The 19254-nt window shown below is 33.3% G+C and overlaps 1 protein-coding gene across 6 annotated transcripts in view; it reads right to left on the reverse strand.

The window, feature by feature from the left end:
- The window catches only part of NOVA1 (NOVA alternative splicing regulator 1), a 151341-nt gene that overhangs the window by 121529 nt on the left and 10558 nt on the right, over window positions 1-19254 (reverse strand). Inside the window, exon 1 of one of the 6 annotated variants that reach the window (XM_040560591.1) lies at window positions 230-373. The exons of the other annotated variants lie outside the window; for them this stretch is intronic. The gene's annotated coding sequence lies outside the window, so the exon portion shown is untranslated. Of the gene's footprint in view, window positions 1-229; window positions 374-19254 lie in introns of those variants that run through there. 6 annotated transcript variants of the gene reach the window in all.

Genomic DNA, 19254 nt, shown 5'->3' on the forward strand with positions numbered 1-19254 from the left:
AAGCTCAAATATCACACAAAATTAACACACACTTTTGATCTGAATCCCTCTGTGCCTCATTTCTCTGTCTATGAAATGATAATATTAATGCTTCAACCCTACAGAGTGATTCAAATTGTGTATGTAACTCAAATACTCCATAAAGACCATAAGGAAATTAGCAATTCTGTCTTCAGAGAAAAAAAAATCATGAAGTAACATGAAGCAAATAATTTATGCAGCTACTTACTGGCCAATGATGAAACAATGTATGTTGAATAGGTGGTGATCAAATGAGCAGAGATCATTCTTTATGTGAATGTACTGGAGTCCTGCCTTTGTAATCATGTATGATAATCCATCCAATGAATTTATATAAATGTAACAGGGGAAGAGGGGGGACAAAGTTGAGGACACATCTAACAATGAAACACATCTAACAATGCGATCCTGTGCATGTCCCAAAGACAAATGCAGTCAGGACTTCAAGTTATACAATAACTCACTGCCTTTAACAAAATTCAAAGTTCTGTTTCTTTTCTAAGAATGAAAAATGTATTTCAACTAAATTTAAATAAAATCAATTTATAAATCTTCGTTTTGCATTTTTAAATATGATCAGAAATTGCCTCTTTCATAGTAAATTCCAAGCTCATTCCTTTGCCTTTTAATAAACCCAGACTACAGTAAATACCACAGTAAATATTCTGAAAATATTTATGAAAATAATTTTCATCAGATTAATGTATTCATCTGCCACTGAATATTTTATCTCATATCAGCTCCTGTTAAGAAACAATGTGTTTTTTTATCCTAAGTTAAGTTGTTTGCATGGTATGTGACAGATTTCATTCATGATGATTTAAATCTAAAATCAAGAGGTTTTTTTTTAAATGATATTTTACTTGAGGCTTAATTTTTTGTCATTCAGATTTATCACAGCATTTAGATTTTGCTAACTAGAACATATTCTGATTTTTGCAAAGATTCTTTCACATACAACCCATTCAATCCTCCTGCTTGATCCTGTAGGAAAGACATCGTGCTAAATTTAGGTTATTACAATCATTTCTATGGTAACAGATGGATGTGAAACACAGGATTATGACTTCACTGCACGACTCTGAAGAAACAAGTTGGATGGTGGGGGAAGAAAGATGGCATTTAAAATATCTGCAGCTGTAGCAGGGAAACACACAATCACTGAGAAATGGAATCGTCTTTTTTTTTTTTTCATATCTTTTTTTTCCAAAATCTCTAAAGGTAAATCTTCCTCTAACAAACACCCTTATTAGTGACCATCTCTGTACACTTGATTTTTAAGACTATCTCTACAGTCTAGCATAATTAAAAGAAAATAATGCTTCAAAATGTAGGTTGCACAGAAGTATAAATAGATATGAATCTATTTAGCACCTCAAGAGGTTAAAATGATGAATACAGATATGGCATTCTAATAGAAATTCATTCCATATAAAAAGGAGAGTAAAAAGGGAAATCATATTCCAGCTTCTATATTTGTCATTATTTCTGCTTTTTGTGGATTATATTCTGCAATGCATACAATGATTTCATGCTAGAAATTCACATGAAATTATATTAAGGTAAGACCTACAAAAATCACTGAATCATTACAGCATATAATGTTATCATAATTTTTTCAAGGTTTTATTTCTTTTCAAAATCCAAACAATTCTAAATCAGAGAAACTAAAATATAGGTGCTTATTATATTGTTATAAGCACCATTAGCTACACAAAGTATTCCTCTGACTGAAAACAACTGCCCATAGCATCTGCTTCAAAAAAATATATAGCCCTATACAAAATACTTCACAAGCTTGCATCTGAAATACCTTCTACATTTAAATACTATACTTAATGATTCAGCAATGAAAGATTATTGTAAAAAAGCAGAACAAAATTTACCTTTTCTGGGTTAGCTGGACACAGATCACCTAAGTACAGAATAAACATGAATATCCCTGTGACTAATAATGGTTCCTAATTTAAATATTGATTTTTACTGTCATAGCAACAGCATAAGTAGGTATTTGGCTATAAAAAAATGTTATTTAAAAATAGTAGATGCCATGGATTTTAAAAGGATTTTTGTTTCTATCTTGTGAGAACAAGGTATTTATAACTGAAAACATATCTGCATTTTACTTTCTCTGATTTAAGTTTCCTTGAATTTTCAGGCTAAATGTTACCTATGAAAAAAATTGCGACAGTCAGTACTAACAACTTACTAAGAATTCCTGAAATACATTAGATATGCAAGACAGAAAGAAAGATAGAAAGGGAGCTATTGTATTTTAATAAATAAAAGGATGTATCTAGGAATCAGTATTAAAGAAAGTATCTCTGGATGGTGAAGCTAACTTTGGCTCAAGAAACCTTTTCATTACATTTGAGACATTTATTCACTGCTAAATAAACATGATAAAAGTTAACAATGAAGGCTTTGCTGATTAAGGATCTTTTCTGACAACCAGTGAGTTGTCACAAAATATGGAGGGGCCTTAAAAATCTTTGAATCCCCATTCCTTCTTTTCTACATGGTTGAAATGAGCCAACAGATCCCTACTAACAGGGATACACCACAGTCTCATAAACCTCATTTATGTACAGAAAATAGGCTTTAAAAAAAAACAACAAAACCTTACAAAACTCAGTAAGAGTGGGAGGGGAATGTCTGACACAGTTCTCCAAAATAGAAATTCAGGTCTTGGCTATCCCAGTATTCTCAGAAGATTCTGTGAAGGACTGCAACACTAATAAAATTACGACAGGGATGACTAAATAAAAACTGATATGGAAAACTTTTTTTTATATATATATTTTTTAATAATTCAGACCACTAGACCATTTAAAATTTTGTTCTTTTTTTAATTTGCAATTAACCTAAATAACTTCCAAATACTCCTTACTCCTCTGGGAGAGAAAGTTCTCTTTGTAAAAGATGTTACAGCATACAGCTTTTATTTAAGAATTTAAAAAGAAACGAAAACATTGTTTTCCCATTTAAGGGCTTTCTGAAAATTTACATTAAAAAAAGAGTTAACATTTCCAACTTTTTAAATGTTTTAAAAGATTAAATTTATTAAACAGAAACATCACACGCTCTTGGGGAGCAGGGCAGGAGGTGAGAAAGGATAAGCCTGATGCTTTCATATACAAAGGCACACACCATTGCCCCCATACAAACCTTGCTTTGCTCATTCTCAAAGAAAAACTTTCTTAAGCACTGATGATCCTAGACAAATGGTTTAAAGTGAACAGCTGAAGTGAGGAGAAACACGGCAGGTAGTGAACTAATGGTCTGACAAAATCACTACCTATTCTCGTGGCTATAAAATTGGGTCATCCATCATAAAAATTGTGATGCAACCCAGAACTGAAATAGCAAAACGTGGCAAAGTGTTAGCATCTTCAGTATCTGTAGTTTATCATTGTTTATCATATAGTATCATTGTTTAAAAACATGTTTAAAATCTAAAACCACAATCTGTTCTCATAAAGAGACTCACAAGCACAATTAATCAACAATGAAATGCAATGACCATAACATACTACAGTTATATCCACACTATGGCAGTACTTCCTCGTCAAATCCATTTTAATTTGTAACAAGTGCTTGCTAAGTTTAAAAACTCTTCTGAACAAACGATTCACAGCATGCCACCAGTGTGTCAACAAGCATGGTATTTGGTTTTGCTGAAAAAAGTAATATAGCAAATTTAGCTCAGGTGAAGTGGTCCTCCAGTAACTTCTGTTTTGGGGTAGCAAATGATCAGCCCTTACGGGTCAGTAAAAAGCTTTATTTGCCTTTCCTCACACCTGTGTGTTTGCCATTCTCATCTGAATTAGGCAACAGGCCAACAGAGAAGCCACCCACAATATGGCCATCTATAAAGAACACTTGACATATTAGAAAGCATTGGATCATCCACAAGGAAAAAGTTAAGAAGCTGTTGCTAGGATGGCATGACTGCTTGAAATCAAAAGAATTTTACTTTGTTAATAGAAAAAGTGATGGACAGAGAACCTAAATGAATATTTAATGTTTGGGGATTTACTGGTATTTAGAGTGGTTAAATACGCAAGGAGTTGTCCTCACAAATGAATAAATGATCTGAAAGGCAGGCCAAGGACACAGAATCGGCACAGGGCCAGGCAACAGAAGGTGCTAAACAGAGCAGACGGATGGATCTGATGGCCGGAGTAAGAGACCTCTACATCTTAGTACACCAGAATTTCCTTTCCTTATACTAAATTATCTTAATTGGATAGCTAAGTTTGCATTAGTTCACATGCTGAAAGTTACATATCAAAACACAGAAAAAGTCCTGTGCAGACAGTTGCAACCTATATATTTACTGCATATATTTTACTTAAGTTACCAAACACATTATCTGTGTATCAGCCTTCATGCTGCATCACAGCAATCTGTGAAGACAAGATTTGCACTTACCAACAAATACTGATTGTCACTACTGAAATTCTATGAAGAGCTATGAGGAGCATCTTCATAAATGCTAAAAGGGAATTTTTAGTGATGGTATATATTTTCCAAGGTAGGTATAATTTTTCCAAATATTTCTTCATTCCTAATATATAAGAAACGTCCACTTGCTATATTGATGGTTTAGCGTTGTATTGTGTTAAAAAATACGTATATGTATTAAATTAGTATATGTACTAAAAAAAAGTTAGACACATTTTGAATCTTTCATAGTGTGAACTACACAGATCTAAGACTGAAGGATCTCTTGATTCATTAAATACAGCAATATACTTTTTTCTAGCTGTCCAGACAGGTAAAACAGATGTTTCAACCTGTATATTACACAGAAAGTGAAAAAAAGAAATAAGACAAAAGGATGAAAAGACTTTTTGATCCTATTTGTGAATCAACTTTTTTTTCCAAAATATCATTTCACGAAATTAAAATAAGTCCAATATGTACTTGCAAATAACAGACTTGACAAGTTGATTCCGCTGTAAGTTACATTACACAAAGTAAAAACAAGGCACTCTAAGAGCTACCTTCCTTAACCTTATTGACCTTTTTTTTTTTTTTTTTAAAAAAACATTCTGAATGACTGCTGGTATCAACTGAGTATCAACTAATATAAAAAAAGAACTGTTATTTTTAAGTAACAAAAAACATTATTAAATAATTAGAAACCACTATTTAAAAGATTAAGCTTTTTGTTGTTGAAGGTCAAATTGTCTGAACTCCAGAAGAAAGTGCACTGCTCAAAAGACCCCCTACACACACATTTTATGGACACAGTTCAAGAGAAAAAATAAATAAAATTACATTATACAAATCGTGGGGGAAAAAAAGAAAACAAAACCTCAAGCTAAAAGCTTTTCATTTTTGTGGTTCCAAAAGCCTTCTATTGAATAAATGAACATATTCAGTTAACCAAAAATAGAGATAACTTAAAACCACAAGCATTTACAGAAAACACATTTTAAGCCACATATTAAATATAATTTCCCTAGGAAATTATATATTATAGTTAGCGGTACATTTAAATTTTAAAAGAAAACCAAACGCACAAACAAGTCTATATCCTTGTAATCTCAGGAAGCCACAACTGCCACAATCCTTTTACATCTGTTATTAAAGATAGTTCCCCTAGTATAAAAACTGTTTCACACATCAACCAGATTTGTTTTGTCACATCACAACAGACATGCAGAAGAATTTCAGCGTGGCACTTCTCCACACAAGAAAAAACAAACAAACAAGAAAAGTGCTTTCACAAAATGAAAGACATAAATTTGTTTTCAATTTAATTTGAAGAATCAGAATAAAAGCTAGTGAATTTAGAAGCAGTGGGGTTTCTTGTTTTTTTTTTTTAAAATGCTACAAAACTCTAGTGGTCATTCTCCAAATTCCTAGAATCATCAAGTTTTCTACAAATTACTTGATCACTTGACTAAAAACAACAACAATTATATTGATGGTTTTTCCTTTATAATTAAGATTGCCTAACATTTAACGTGACTTATAAATAATACAGCCTCTGTCTTCACTTAGTGTTCAATTTGCCAAACCATTGCTTACCCAAATGATTTTTTTGGATCTCTGCCTTCAGTTGGTTGCTTTTCTACTTCCTCCAAATCTCAGCAAAGTGAATCACTGACTCCCAATAAAACTATGAAAAATAAAATAATTTCCTCATGTTAAGTACGTTTAAATGCTGAACATGACTGGGTGCCTCAGTTCATGTTTTTAAATGTTCAGCATAACTTCCCTGTTCCTCCTGGTAACTGTGACCTGCTTTGGTGATAGCTACCAAAAAAACATGAGACAGACTGAATTTCTAGACAATTGAAGTTCCAAGTGGAAGAACTGGATGACAATCAGACTTAGCGAAGAATGCTGTTAAAAGAACATGACTAACATTGGCAAGCTCAGGGACATAAGGAAGAGTTTCCTCACACAGAAATGAATGCTAGCTTCGAAGAACCAAATGCCTGAGACAGTGTTCTGACAGATGCTAACAAATTCATTTAAGCTGAACTTTCCACAAATAAGCAGGTGCTTTGGGCATTATTTATTAATGTCCAGTTTTAAACGAGTACTTTAACCTTCAAAAGCAGCAAGTTTAGCAAACACAATAGTAGTCATCCACGTTATATATGGTACTACAGAAATTGTACATATCCTGAGAAAAATAGTTCTGCGGAAGTTCTGCAAAAACTGGATATCCAATATTTATATAAAATCCAGCTACAGTTTTCCAGTCATTCCCCCCCACCTCCCCCACAACATAAGGGACAAACGCACCCCTTACACCTGAAGGATGATAAAATAGTATTCGTTCTGTATTTATGAACACTACTGTGAAAACAAGAACCAGAATAAAATTACAAGCAAATAACAGTACTCTATTCCCTGCAAGTTTTTTTAAGTTAGGGGTAAATAAAACATAGGGTATCACAATGCTAATAAAACAAGATATTAACTCAACTACTCATTCAGTAAGTATGAAGAATAATTAATGAAGCTTCTTAGAACTCATTAAGTAAATACAATCAAAAATCACTTGTGAATTAATTTCTCTGCATTGTTTTCTTTACTTTCAATGGTGCCTCTCCTCCACATCAGAAATTGTAAGTTAAAAAGGGACAATGCAAAGTCTCAAACACATACAATGGAAACCACGTCTTGTTTCCTCTCACTACATCACTCTCACCACTCCATGCCATTTCAACAAAAAGAAGACAGTTACAAGGTAGGACAAAGGCAATGACAATTACTACAAACACTCCACAACACAAATCCAATTAAGAGACCTGAATTCAATGTAACAGAAAAGAAGTTTTCGAAAATAAAAAATAAACTATTGGATGAGAATTTGGTCAAAACACACTAACATTTTTAATTAATTAGATTACACTTAATCACCTGCCCTCTTTTAAGGAGAAAAATTAAAAATCAGAATGTATCAATCAGATCACTTATATCACTTATGATATCACTTATGATCTCTCATTATCAGCAGGGAAAGAAGGCCTGCTTGAAACGATGTACTTCATGCAATCTCACTGAGGTGTGTTTTTTTTTTTTTAAGACAAACTTGAAATTGAATAAATATAATAAGTGTTTTAAATATACAGTGGCAGAAAATAAGGCTTCCGTATTTGTATATAATTGTTTTTATTTACGCTTGTGTTCAAAACCACGACCACCATTTTACTGTCACCTAAGTGGTCCTTAAATTGTTATGTATTTTAGGATGGGACAAACACACATACCCACATTATCCTTTGGGCTACTGAAGTATTTCATTCATATTATAAATTGACTTCCTTTTCATTCCATCTGTAAAGATGTGTTTAGCAAGAGCCCACAACATGAGATGCAAGCAAATGAACAGACTTCAGCACTGACACGTTAGAAAGATATACAGTTGGAAGTGCAGTAGTTATTCACTGCTTTACAGATGCCACAAAGATTTCTGCTTTTTGAACCCATCACCACATTGCATATTAAATCTCAAGCAGCACAACTGGGAAACTCAGTGCCAAAACTAGACTCTGTAGTTCTGAAGTGGTAACATCTAGAAAGGAAAACTAAGGAAACAGAATTCAAACAACTAACATGTAACCCTTAACAGTTAATTTGAAACCTTTTTTTTTTTTTTTTTTTTGGGGGGGGGGGGCGTGGAGCAGGATGTGACTACCAAAAAGTAACAGCAAGAACCTTCCTCATTACTATTTCTGCAAGATCACTGGCCAAATCCAAAGACACTTGAAGGAAAAGTTAGTAAGAAATTCCCTCGTTTCAGTCTGCCAGTAAAACTGATTTCAAACACTGATAACAGGCTTACATTCAAGAAGGGTAAGACAGGTATAAAACAAATGGGTAATCTTCCCTACTTCACCAACAGAGAAATGAACCTGCATAGCTAACCATGTTTCATGAATACATCCTGACTTTTAGTCAATGGCTAATAAGGAAGAAAAGGTTCCTGCCTAATTTTAAAAAATAGTTCATTTTTAATCAACATTTCAAGTAAATTCATTCTTGGTAGCATCTCTAACATTTCCAATTTTGCTATTTCACCAAGGCAAATATGTGTATAATACTTCCAAATATTCAAAGTTTGAATTTTCTTAATTTGTTGTTTTAAATATATACAGGTATATAAATGTATACTATATAAAATATATACACAAGTGCATATACACAGCTAGTTCAGCAAATCAATTTTGTACATACAAAATTAAAAGTGACTGGGATTTTCTGGACCTATGAGATCTGAATGTTTGGAATTATTTTGGATTGGTTTTAATCAGCTATGCTAAAATAATTCCCATTATAAGGAAAATAAAGAGCAAAACAAGAAGATGATGACAAAAACAAACAACAAATAAAGAACAAAACTCCCAAACCACAGGAGAAAAACCTTTTATAAAAGCTTAACTAATAATGCCATATAGAATTATTCTTTAAATATAAAATTTAAAACAAATAATTTTAAGTCTGTAAGATTTGACAAATCAGAAAATAACTCAGATACTTAACTGGGATAACAAATGATCATCTGCAAAAATATCAGATACAGAACACCTACTCACTTTAAAACATACAAAAATAAATAAATAAACACAAGCAAAAAGAAAATTCTACATGCTGTTGGAATTTTATATCAGGTAGAGGTGGGGGAAATATTTCAACAACTATTTTTTGCCTCACAGTATCAGGTTTTATGTATGTATTTCCATGGATACCTAAGAATTTTATTAAAGATTACACCTTCTTTCAAGCTAACCATTATTTTTGATTAATCTCTAGCAATAGCACATTTCACAAATTTATTTTCCAACCATGCTATGAGCCTATCTTCTTTTTCCTCTTTGTTAAGACTTACAAAGAGGATATAGAACAATATAACTATTTTCATATGTATTATTTACACATACATTTATAAAGATTTTTTCCTGTATTTATTTTAAATCAAAGTAATCACCAAACATATCTCAAACAAGCTTTTAAGTGCAAAATCAGGACTACTGATTTTAATCCAAGTTTTCCAATAATTTCAAGTATAACGCCCACAAGAAGCTTCACTGGAGAAGCATCAGAATAATAACTAATATAAATTCTGTTCTTCCCCAGTTTGACCACCTTCCTTCTCCACTTGGTATTTTCCCAAAATATACCCTTCCTTCTACTGATTGTCACTTAAGTATATGAAATCCTATAATGTTATAGCTAACATACATGTGCGTATATCTTGTATTGAGCTGTACATACTGATATCTTCATTCACGTTAGTCCAAATTTCACTTTGCTGCTTAACTCTAAGTTGAATTTAGCTCATCATATTCCATAAAATTTGGTGTTACTTCACCTAGAACAGTAGAAACCATTTGGCACTTCTGCCCTGAGTCCTGTGATACTGGAAATAAAACCATGCACAAACAGGAATTTGATAAAAATGTTTAACAGGATTGTTCATCCATTCTTCCTTTCCTCTGTTACTTAAAAATAATGTTAGGTAAGATTCCTACATGAAGCAGCAGAGAGAAGTCAGGCACAATCATGACCCTCCACAGCAATGAGACACTACATAATCTATCAGTGCCACCTCTAACTAGGAGCAGTGTCTTTTGATATTTTTATGAAAGTATATATTACACACACATATATACACAGCCACACCATGCATACTTTTTTTTTTGTGTATCATATTTGCCCTAACTTTCCAAAAGGCATTTTCCTGTGAACACATCACAAAAAGTAGCACTGTTCCTCTTTTGTTTCTGAGTTACTAGTACCAGCACTAGTAATAACCAAAGGTAAAGCGTAATTTTGGAGTTTTTTAATTCATCAACTGCATCTGCAATTTATTTATTTTAAATATAACCTCCCAGATCCCCTAAGAAACATAGATTTGAAGGTATTATTCCTTGCTTAATCATTCAGGGCCTAAGTTAACTGTAATTCTTTACACCCTGACCTAAATTACGTTTTCCTTTAATTTTCACTGCTTATAAGTGACTGTTCTTCATGACCTACTATGTATAACACACTAAAATTATCTTAAGAAATTGCTTATGAAATAGATGTTTTTCATGTTCAGAATCAAAACTCTTCTCTGTTTGTAACAGTATCTAGTTCTTTCAAAGACAGGTAAAAAGTCTTTCAAAACTAGGAGAGAAAAAAGAAAGGAAGGAAGGAATAAGGTTTAAAAATATATAGTATCACAATTCAGAAGAGTACGGATACTCGTTTTAGTATAGAAGTGGGGATCAGCTTACTTTTTGAAAATCAACTCTGTTTAGTACTTTCCAAAAGAATAACATTCACTGAACAAATATACATACAAGTAAGAAAATTAGAGCATAAGCTGCCCACCACTTTCAATAGGGTAAAACAACTCTGAGTAATTGCTTTATTCTGGGAAGTAAACTGTAAGTTGTTGCATTATTTAAAAGTAGTCCTTCCCCATATCAGTAGAAAGATGTGTTGTTATTTTAATGAAGTTGTGAGCTTTAGGTTTGAAAGCTTTAATATGCCTTCTCTTAACTACAGATAAAAAGATTTTAAATTCATGCAAGATTAAGTGACGGTCACAAAACAACTTTACCACCTTAGTAATTACTTTTCCTGATTGTTGATTAAAAATTGAAAATTAATATAAAGTGTTGAAAACATCTGCTGTAGATATGCATAGTAACTGGAAAGTCTTTACTAATTTTGTAGATTCTTTTAAAAAAAGGTAAAAGACACCTAACTTCTTTTTATTCAGTCTCAGAGAGAAATTTTCAGACATCTCTTTGGTAAGCAAAGACACTTTGGAGCTTTTCCCATTTCTCCATTGAGGAGCTTGGCAGCATCACCTCAGTTGGGGGCAGGTAGAGGGCACAAAAAGAACTACAATTATGAGATTTCATGGTTTCGCCTGGAAGGACAGCAGAAGACCAACTCTACCTAATCCACGAGGTCCTTTCCACACCTACATTCTAAATACTCACCAGGATTACCTTCCCAAAAGCCCTCTCAGTTCCCTCATACACTATGTTGCTTTCAAACATGAAACACAGAAGAATCCCAAGAATGACCTATGTAAGGTAACAGAGATGAAGGCCTAACCACCACCCAGTGGTATAAACTCGGTTAATTTCTGTAATTTTTAACAGTGTCTGCCAGTGTACCAAGACAAAATTGAGTCAAGTTTTGTTTCCTTCCCCGCACACACACACACGTGCACATGTTTTTAGGAAGGCAAAGGCTTTACACAACACTGAAAGGTTAATAATGCCCATTGTGGGCTCACCCTGGCTGACAGGTAAACTCACACAGCTCCTCATTCCCACCAGGGTAGGGGAAGAAAATAGGAAGAGCAAAAGCAACAAAATTCATGGGTAACGGTAAGAGTTTGACAAGCAAAGGAAAAGAGGTGGAATTAAAAACAAAACAAAAGAACAAACAAGCAAGCAAACAGCACAACAAGTGATGCAGAAGCAATAACTCACCACCTCCCAGAATCAACCACAGCCTGGCGACTCACCAATCAAAAAATGGTAACCTAAAATCACTCTCCCCTCTGTTTTATGGCTGAGCATGACAACGCACAGCACAGAGTAACTCTTGCTCAGTTCAGGTCATCTGCCTGGCTGTGTGTCCTCCCAGCTTCTCATGAACCTACTTGCTGCATGGGACAAGGTTAGAGAAGGCCTTGATGCTATGAAAAACCCATTCATCAACAAGTGGAAGTCGTTGTTATCAACACTGCTTTGGTCACAAATCTAAAACATTGCACCTTGCAAGCTGGTATGAAGAAAATTAACTCCATCCCAGCCAGACCCGTTACATCCCTAGCAGAACTTACAGCTGGAGCTCCCTTCAGCAAATTTATACTGAAGTCTTGCTTTCCTCCCTTGAGTTTTGTCATGTGTGAGGGGTGATTTTTATGTAGCTCGTGTGAAAAAGACAGGTTTTTAACAACTGCGTACAACTCTCAAGTGCTTAGGGTTGACAATTTTGCCTTTTTTTTTTCCAAGACAAAAAAAACTGCCTGGGAAAAACATGCTGTATGGAAAAGCAACAGACCTCCTTTCTCCATTATAGACATTTTATTAGAGCAAACTTTCTGACATTAGCTGTATCAGTATTAAAAAAGTCTCATAATTTTCAATTAATTAGAAAATTGTAGTAGTCAAAGATTCCGCTAAAAATGCGGAAACTTACAGCTAGCTACCTTTTAAGCTATCAGAAGCAGTTTCTTTGCAAAGAAAAAGGTCTGCCATCATTACCTACAGGTTCATGAGAGGGAATCAGTATAACAGAATTAACAGCTTTCAGATGTAAAATTACTAATTCCAGTAATACAGTACATTAAACATGCCATTTGAGATATATGCCAACTTAAACCACCACATATGGCATATCTATCTAATTATCGCAGTTTGTGTTTTCATATACAGAGCTGTTTTAGTTTTTAAACAATGTGTCGAAATGCACCATTTTATCTGAAAACAGAAAATGCTATCTTTTATAATACCGGTAGGTTAATACTGTATTTTTAACTACAGGTTAAAAAAAAGGAAAGAAAAAAGCATCAGAGTAAGTCTCTGTAATGCTTTAGTACTGCTTATAACTTTTTTTATTAGTAACATTAATAGTAACAATAAGTTTCTCAAAGTTAGTATTTTCGATTTTTATTTTTCAAGTCTTCCATTCACCTATTGACAAACTAACGCTTAATGGACAATGGACAAATAAAATAATCAAGTTATTCTCCCAGTTTTGCATATAATTAAAAAAAATCATGAAGTAGCATGTGTGCAGACATCAGTTGCAGTGAAGACAGACTTCACTTGTGTTTGTTCTTCATGTGCAATTTGACCTCACTCAAACAATTGCTATTGCAGAATCATACATTCTAATTGCAGTTCAATACAAATCATGCCCTAAATATTTGATTTCAGATTCCCCAGCTGGTGCTTGGTGTCACTTCAGCTGTTCAGAGGGATTTTTTTTTTAATGTTTCTTTGTTTAAGTAAGCAAAGAGCTCACATATAATTACCATGAAACATTACATAATCTTAATTTCTCCTTCCGCAGCTTGTAAACAGTACCAGGTATTTTTATACTATAACATCAAAATGCATATAGAAATGAAAAGTTAACCTCTTAGTAGCCAAATAACTATGCACCAATCAGTACAAATAGTTTTTGGTTTTTATTCGGGAGTATGAAACATAAGTAAATATTCCACACCAATTTATCAATTGCATTTTCCACCATGTCCTTCAGTTCTCAAACTGTTTAGACTTTTTTTTTGATAATTTACTTCAAATAAAATCAGACAATATCCATATATACTTGCATATATAGTGTCTCATTCTAAAATCACAGATGAGATTATACATACAAGAGCTTAAGAACCACCTCCCTGCTTTTTTTCTCTCATTTTTAAATGAGCATTCACTCATTGAGCTTACAATTACTTTTACGAAAGGTTTCTATTGGGCACAAAATTAAACAAATGCAAAATGATTGCATTTATATTCATTATAAATGCATTTTATATGCATTTATTATTGAATAATAAATATCAATTTCCTCCCTGATAAAAAGTCCAAACAATCCTTTTAAAAATTGAGACAAAATATTTTATGTAATCATAAAGGAAAATAGGACAATTTGATTTCAGGATAATTATTTTAAGGCAAAATTCAGTATTTCCTCAATTTATTTTTAGGAAGTTTACCGGTGCCTTTTAACACTTAGATCAAATCCCTCCCACTAACTGTTTAGATAATTTTTGTTAATTCAGTCAAGCTCCATACTCCAAGAATTTTGGCTTCCACCTTTCAAAATTAACAATAAGACAAATATGTTGAAACAAAAGAAGTGTAATGCTTCTAACAAAAGAAATTATTTGCAAATGGAAAGAGATCCTAGAAAATGTTTTGTTTGAAGAGGATTTGTAACTCATTATGGATTAGATCTCAGGTTTCTCTTCTAAATTAGATCTTTCAGCAAGTGGAGCACACATTAACAAAAAGCCAGTATTTTCCTACAAGGAATTACTGAAAGGACTGAACAGATTCACAAACATATTGAAAAGCCAGCATACATATATAAGGACACAATTATTCTTTTACGATGAAATCAGTCATCTGCTTTAAACAAAGCCAAAGAATAAGACAATTATAAAGTTTTCATGTTAAATAGTATATTTTTATGATTTGTCCCGCTTCTGGCATTAAAAGGTTGCATTTATGCATTGAAAATTGAAAAGAACTTTTAAAACAATGCAACTTTCTTGCAAAGAGTCAATCAACTTAAGGGTATAAAACTTATCCCAAAACCACAGAACGCATGTATTGGCGAGTTCATACTGATAACCTGTATTAAACATGATTATCAAAACCAAACTGAATATAGCTGAAAATATAAGGTTAACTATAAGGTGTCCTATACAATCCGCAAAGACATGAGTTATGTTGGTATTCATCATCATTTACTCAACTACATTAAAATTGAATGTAGCAAGAAAGGCATCTCTAAACTGTGATTCAAATTGCTCTATCCAGCTGAGGTAAGTTCAATTTAAATCATTTGCAAGGCTACAAAATAGTGAGAACATTCCTTGTTAGGCAAAAGGGAGCAGAAATGCTAACCTCCATAGATGAGTACCAGAAAAAAAAAATCCTTTGCTAAAAAAACACTGAGAAATCAGCAAGTCTTTCACCAAAGGATCTAAATTGCCTTGGATTTTTCTGAAGAACCATATATATATTTTATTATTACTATTTTTAGTATACACTAGCCACCTATCCCGGTGTGAAAACAGACCAAAATGGGGCAACATAGACTGGATAATTATTCTGCCTTGCGTAAACTCAGTACTTACCTGAATTTGATGTCTGTAAAGAGAAATTTCTAGTAATTTTATTGCATTTGTGTCTCCACTCACTTTCCTGGAAGGCAGTAACATATGGAAAGAAATTCTCAATTTCTCCCCTTACGCTTCAGAGACAAAAAAAAATAATTTCTTTTTGCTGAAAGTAATAGAACATCAACTGTTGAAAGACACAAGAACCATATCTCACTACTGTACTTATCTGCACAGATAAAGAGCTTGGCCACCTTTAAGAAATACATAACTTCAGAGAAATATTTGATCTCGAGCAACAAAGTTGAAAACAATTATTCAGATTTTGATTACTTCCAAGAAGTCAACCTAACAAAAAATGGGAAGTTTTACTTACCATACGATCTGAATTCATCGGATTGAGAGTGGTGGATATAGTTTACTGGCAGAATTTCCACACAGAATGTCAAGTATAAAAGTAGAGGTTAAAAAAGAAAAGGCATCTTAAGCTGCTTAGGAAATAAACTGCAAGTTTACCAGTGCTTAGAACTTGCTAAACTACAACTTTGAGATTTCAGAAGTCAAAGGTTAGTAGAGGGAAAACTTGAAGTTCTAAAGAATAACTTGCAAATTAAAATTTTAAACTAAATATTTGATGAGCATAAGCATGGTATTTTTTGATTAAATATACCTTTCTAAGGATCTTCAGCACTTATAAAATGGCCTGTCCAGCAAGATTCCTCAATTTCCCCCATGGAAGGGGCATGGAAGAAGCATCCCATACCCTGAAGTAGATGACACCAGTCATTTTTACCCAGAAAAGCCATCTATTCCAAAATTCAATATGAAAACCACCTTTTGGTTATGAGCAAGACAAAAAAAAATTTGGGAAGTGGTAATGCTCTTAGAATGCAGAATTTAAATGATATATGAAAACTGCTACATCCTGAAGGGATTGACACAATGGAACTTGCGAAGTAAAACTTAAAAAAATGATACAATATGGAAAGATAAAATCTACCCTAACATCTGCAAGTATCTTGGCCTTTCCATCTACAGAGAGACTTACCTACGAGGATTCCAGAATACCTATTGATCTGAATACACAAGGTATTTCACATACACCAAGATCATTTCACATGAAATATGCCATCATTCTCTTTTGGTTTGCTAATAAACTGCATTGCAATTCAGTAAATACTAACAGCATTTTTTTCTCTAAATTAGCATTCCAATGTTATACACTTTTCTAGACCTACTGAGATAGGTCATACCACAAATATGAAATTTCTATTAGTTCCTGAAGTATTTTTAGTTTTGAGCACACGAGTGTGGACTTCATATCAGACGGTCATATTCAGCCTCTCTGCCCCTCTCAGGCAAGCATGCTTTACAACATGAAAATCTCATCACACAAAGCCAGCGCTACTAGTATATACTAAAAGACACCAACTCCCCTTATATGCTCTTTTAGTTCAAAGCTTTGTTTTCTCTTTGACAGAGAAAAATATCCAAATTAAGACATTGTCTTGCTACAAGAAAGCATTATGATCACCTATCCTAATCTCCTATGCAACATTTCACAGATTAAATCCCTGCATTATCTCGGGAGCCTGTTTAACTACATGCATATTTTTAGGAAAAGGTCATTAAATTTTAAATTTTAACTGTGGTTTTAACATCATAACTCTTAGCAAATTATTGTCATTACTTCTGAAAATTTATATTGGAAGAAACAAAGGCTGGCCATTCCAGTAAAAAAGCCAAATACTTAAAGATAAATAATAGTGACAAATTTAATGATCTTCATACAGCCAATATAAAGCTGCCAAAATGTACAAGAGGAAACTTCTTTTCAAAAGAAAATCTACAAAAACAATTTTGCACAACATGAAATTCAGCAAGTGCCTGGACTGGCCAACACTGAAAGAACAGTAGACATTTATGCACCATACTAGCAAGCTAAAAAGAAGTACAAAAAAATAAACAAGGGATTTGTTTTTCTAATTTTGAGCATGTGTATGTGTTGGAGAAGGGAAAAAAATAAGGCACTTATTTTTATAAAACCAGATGACTAAGTTCTGTGCCCTTTTCATGTCTGCACCCTCAAAATCAGATGGTTCTAAGTTACCAAAAAAGTGTGAAGGACAGAACTAGAACTACTACTAAACATTAAACCAACATGTTTTGAAACAGTAAATACTACTGAAAACATGATCCATTGGATAATACAGAAAAAAAAAATCAAAAAAGTTACCTGAAATAAAAATTCAAGTTTACTAGGCATAAATAGAATATTTGATTCAAACACCGACCTTGCAACCATTATCTACTGTGTCTGTAAGACTAAAGTTTATAAAACACTTGCATAACCTGAAGATTTTTTGTATTTAGATGGCATGGGAAACGTAAGGGAGGACAAATACAGCTGCCCATTTAACTGATTTTCAAAAACATGCCCTGACTAAAGCTCTTAGGCTAGCAATTGCATGTAGATTTCTACATAGACTTTCTATACTGTTTTTAGCAACCTGATTTAAGATCTGACTACCAGAGGCTACCCTGTTTCCTTACAAGTTATTCAGAAAAAGAACACATGATGAACTGAAGTAAAAGGAAGAGCTGTGGGCCAGGCAAGGTAAATGTCTTTATATAAGCTTTCCCATCAAATCTTAAGTTTGCTCATTATCACACAAAATTGTCCTAACTTTTTTCTGACTGAGATCAATTCGATATTAAAAAAAAAAACTTTTTTTTTTAATTTAATGCATCATGTTGGCAATTACTAGAACGGCTAGCCATAGATATAGATCCATACATAACTAGAACGCAGCTTATAAAGTTGTATACTATATATTTTGTTAAAAGCAGTGCAAATACTAGATGAGCACTTGGCATTATCACCAACCTAAACAAAAATTTGTATTCCTGAAAAAAAAAGAAGTTTAACAGTTCTTTTTTATGGAGCAATTCAATACGCTAGTATTTATATGCTTGAAGAAGAGTAATCCCAACAAAAACCAGCAGATTTAAAGTGTGCTACAACTCACAGTAAAAGACTCAGAAGTTAGGAAGTGATACAATCATAAGGAGTTTCTGGGAAATCCAATTTTTATTTTAGATTGTCAGAGTTGCCAAGTGTCCATCTAATACAGTAAGTAGAAGACATACAATGAAGTGTGCACACACATGCAGGACAGAAAATAAACCCCATACATGTTCTGTATCTACCGCTTATTGCAATAAATCATTTTTATAAAACTTTACAGCATCCAGTAGCAGCACTTTGTTGAAAACCCTTGAAAATCTGCACTGACAAAACGCCGGAAGAGCCTCTTTTGTTCCACAGAAATTCCCTTCAAAGCCAGGACAACAAACTGCTAAAAAGCCACCTTTTTTTTCTTTTTTTTTTTTTTGTCTTCCTCAGGAAAAACAGTGGTAAGCTACCACGTTACAAACATTAACATACCATAACTCCAGCTCAATACCGCTGCTCAAACAGTATCCACTGGAACACCTGAACTGCTGCTACTATACACTATCCTATCTACACTCAAGAAACACCAGATTACAGACAGGGACAAAATGTAAACCTCAGCTAGATCACGCTCCAATCTGGCATATGGCCCAACTGGTCTTTCCTCCCCCTTCCATGCCATGATGTAAATTCACTGCCTCTTTGGGAACACAATCTGGTATAGTTTATGCATATACATACTGGATACTCAATGAAGCCAGCTAAATGGACATCTGCCACTTCGTACTTGGCTAATGCATCATTTTATATAAATATTTTCAATAATTTTGACTGGAGAGAGACTCTATAGTTCTATACGCAGTTAAATATTTGTGATTTTTCACATATAGTTTGAAAAATGAGAGCTTAGAATAAGTTAGGAAAATGATAAATTGCT

Source organism: Cygnus olor, chromosome 5, assembly GCF_009769625.2.
Source record: "Cygnus olor isolate bCygOlo1 chromosome 5, bCygOlo1.pri.v2, whole genome shotgun sequence".
Classification (NCBI taxonomy): Eukaryota; Metazoa; Chordata; class Aves; order Anseriformes; family Anatidae; genus Cygnus; species Cygnus olor.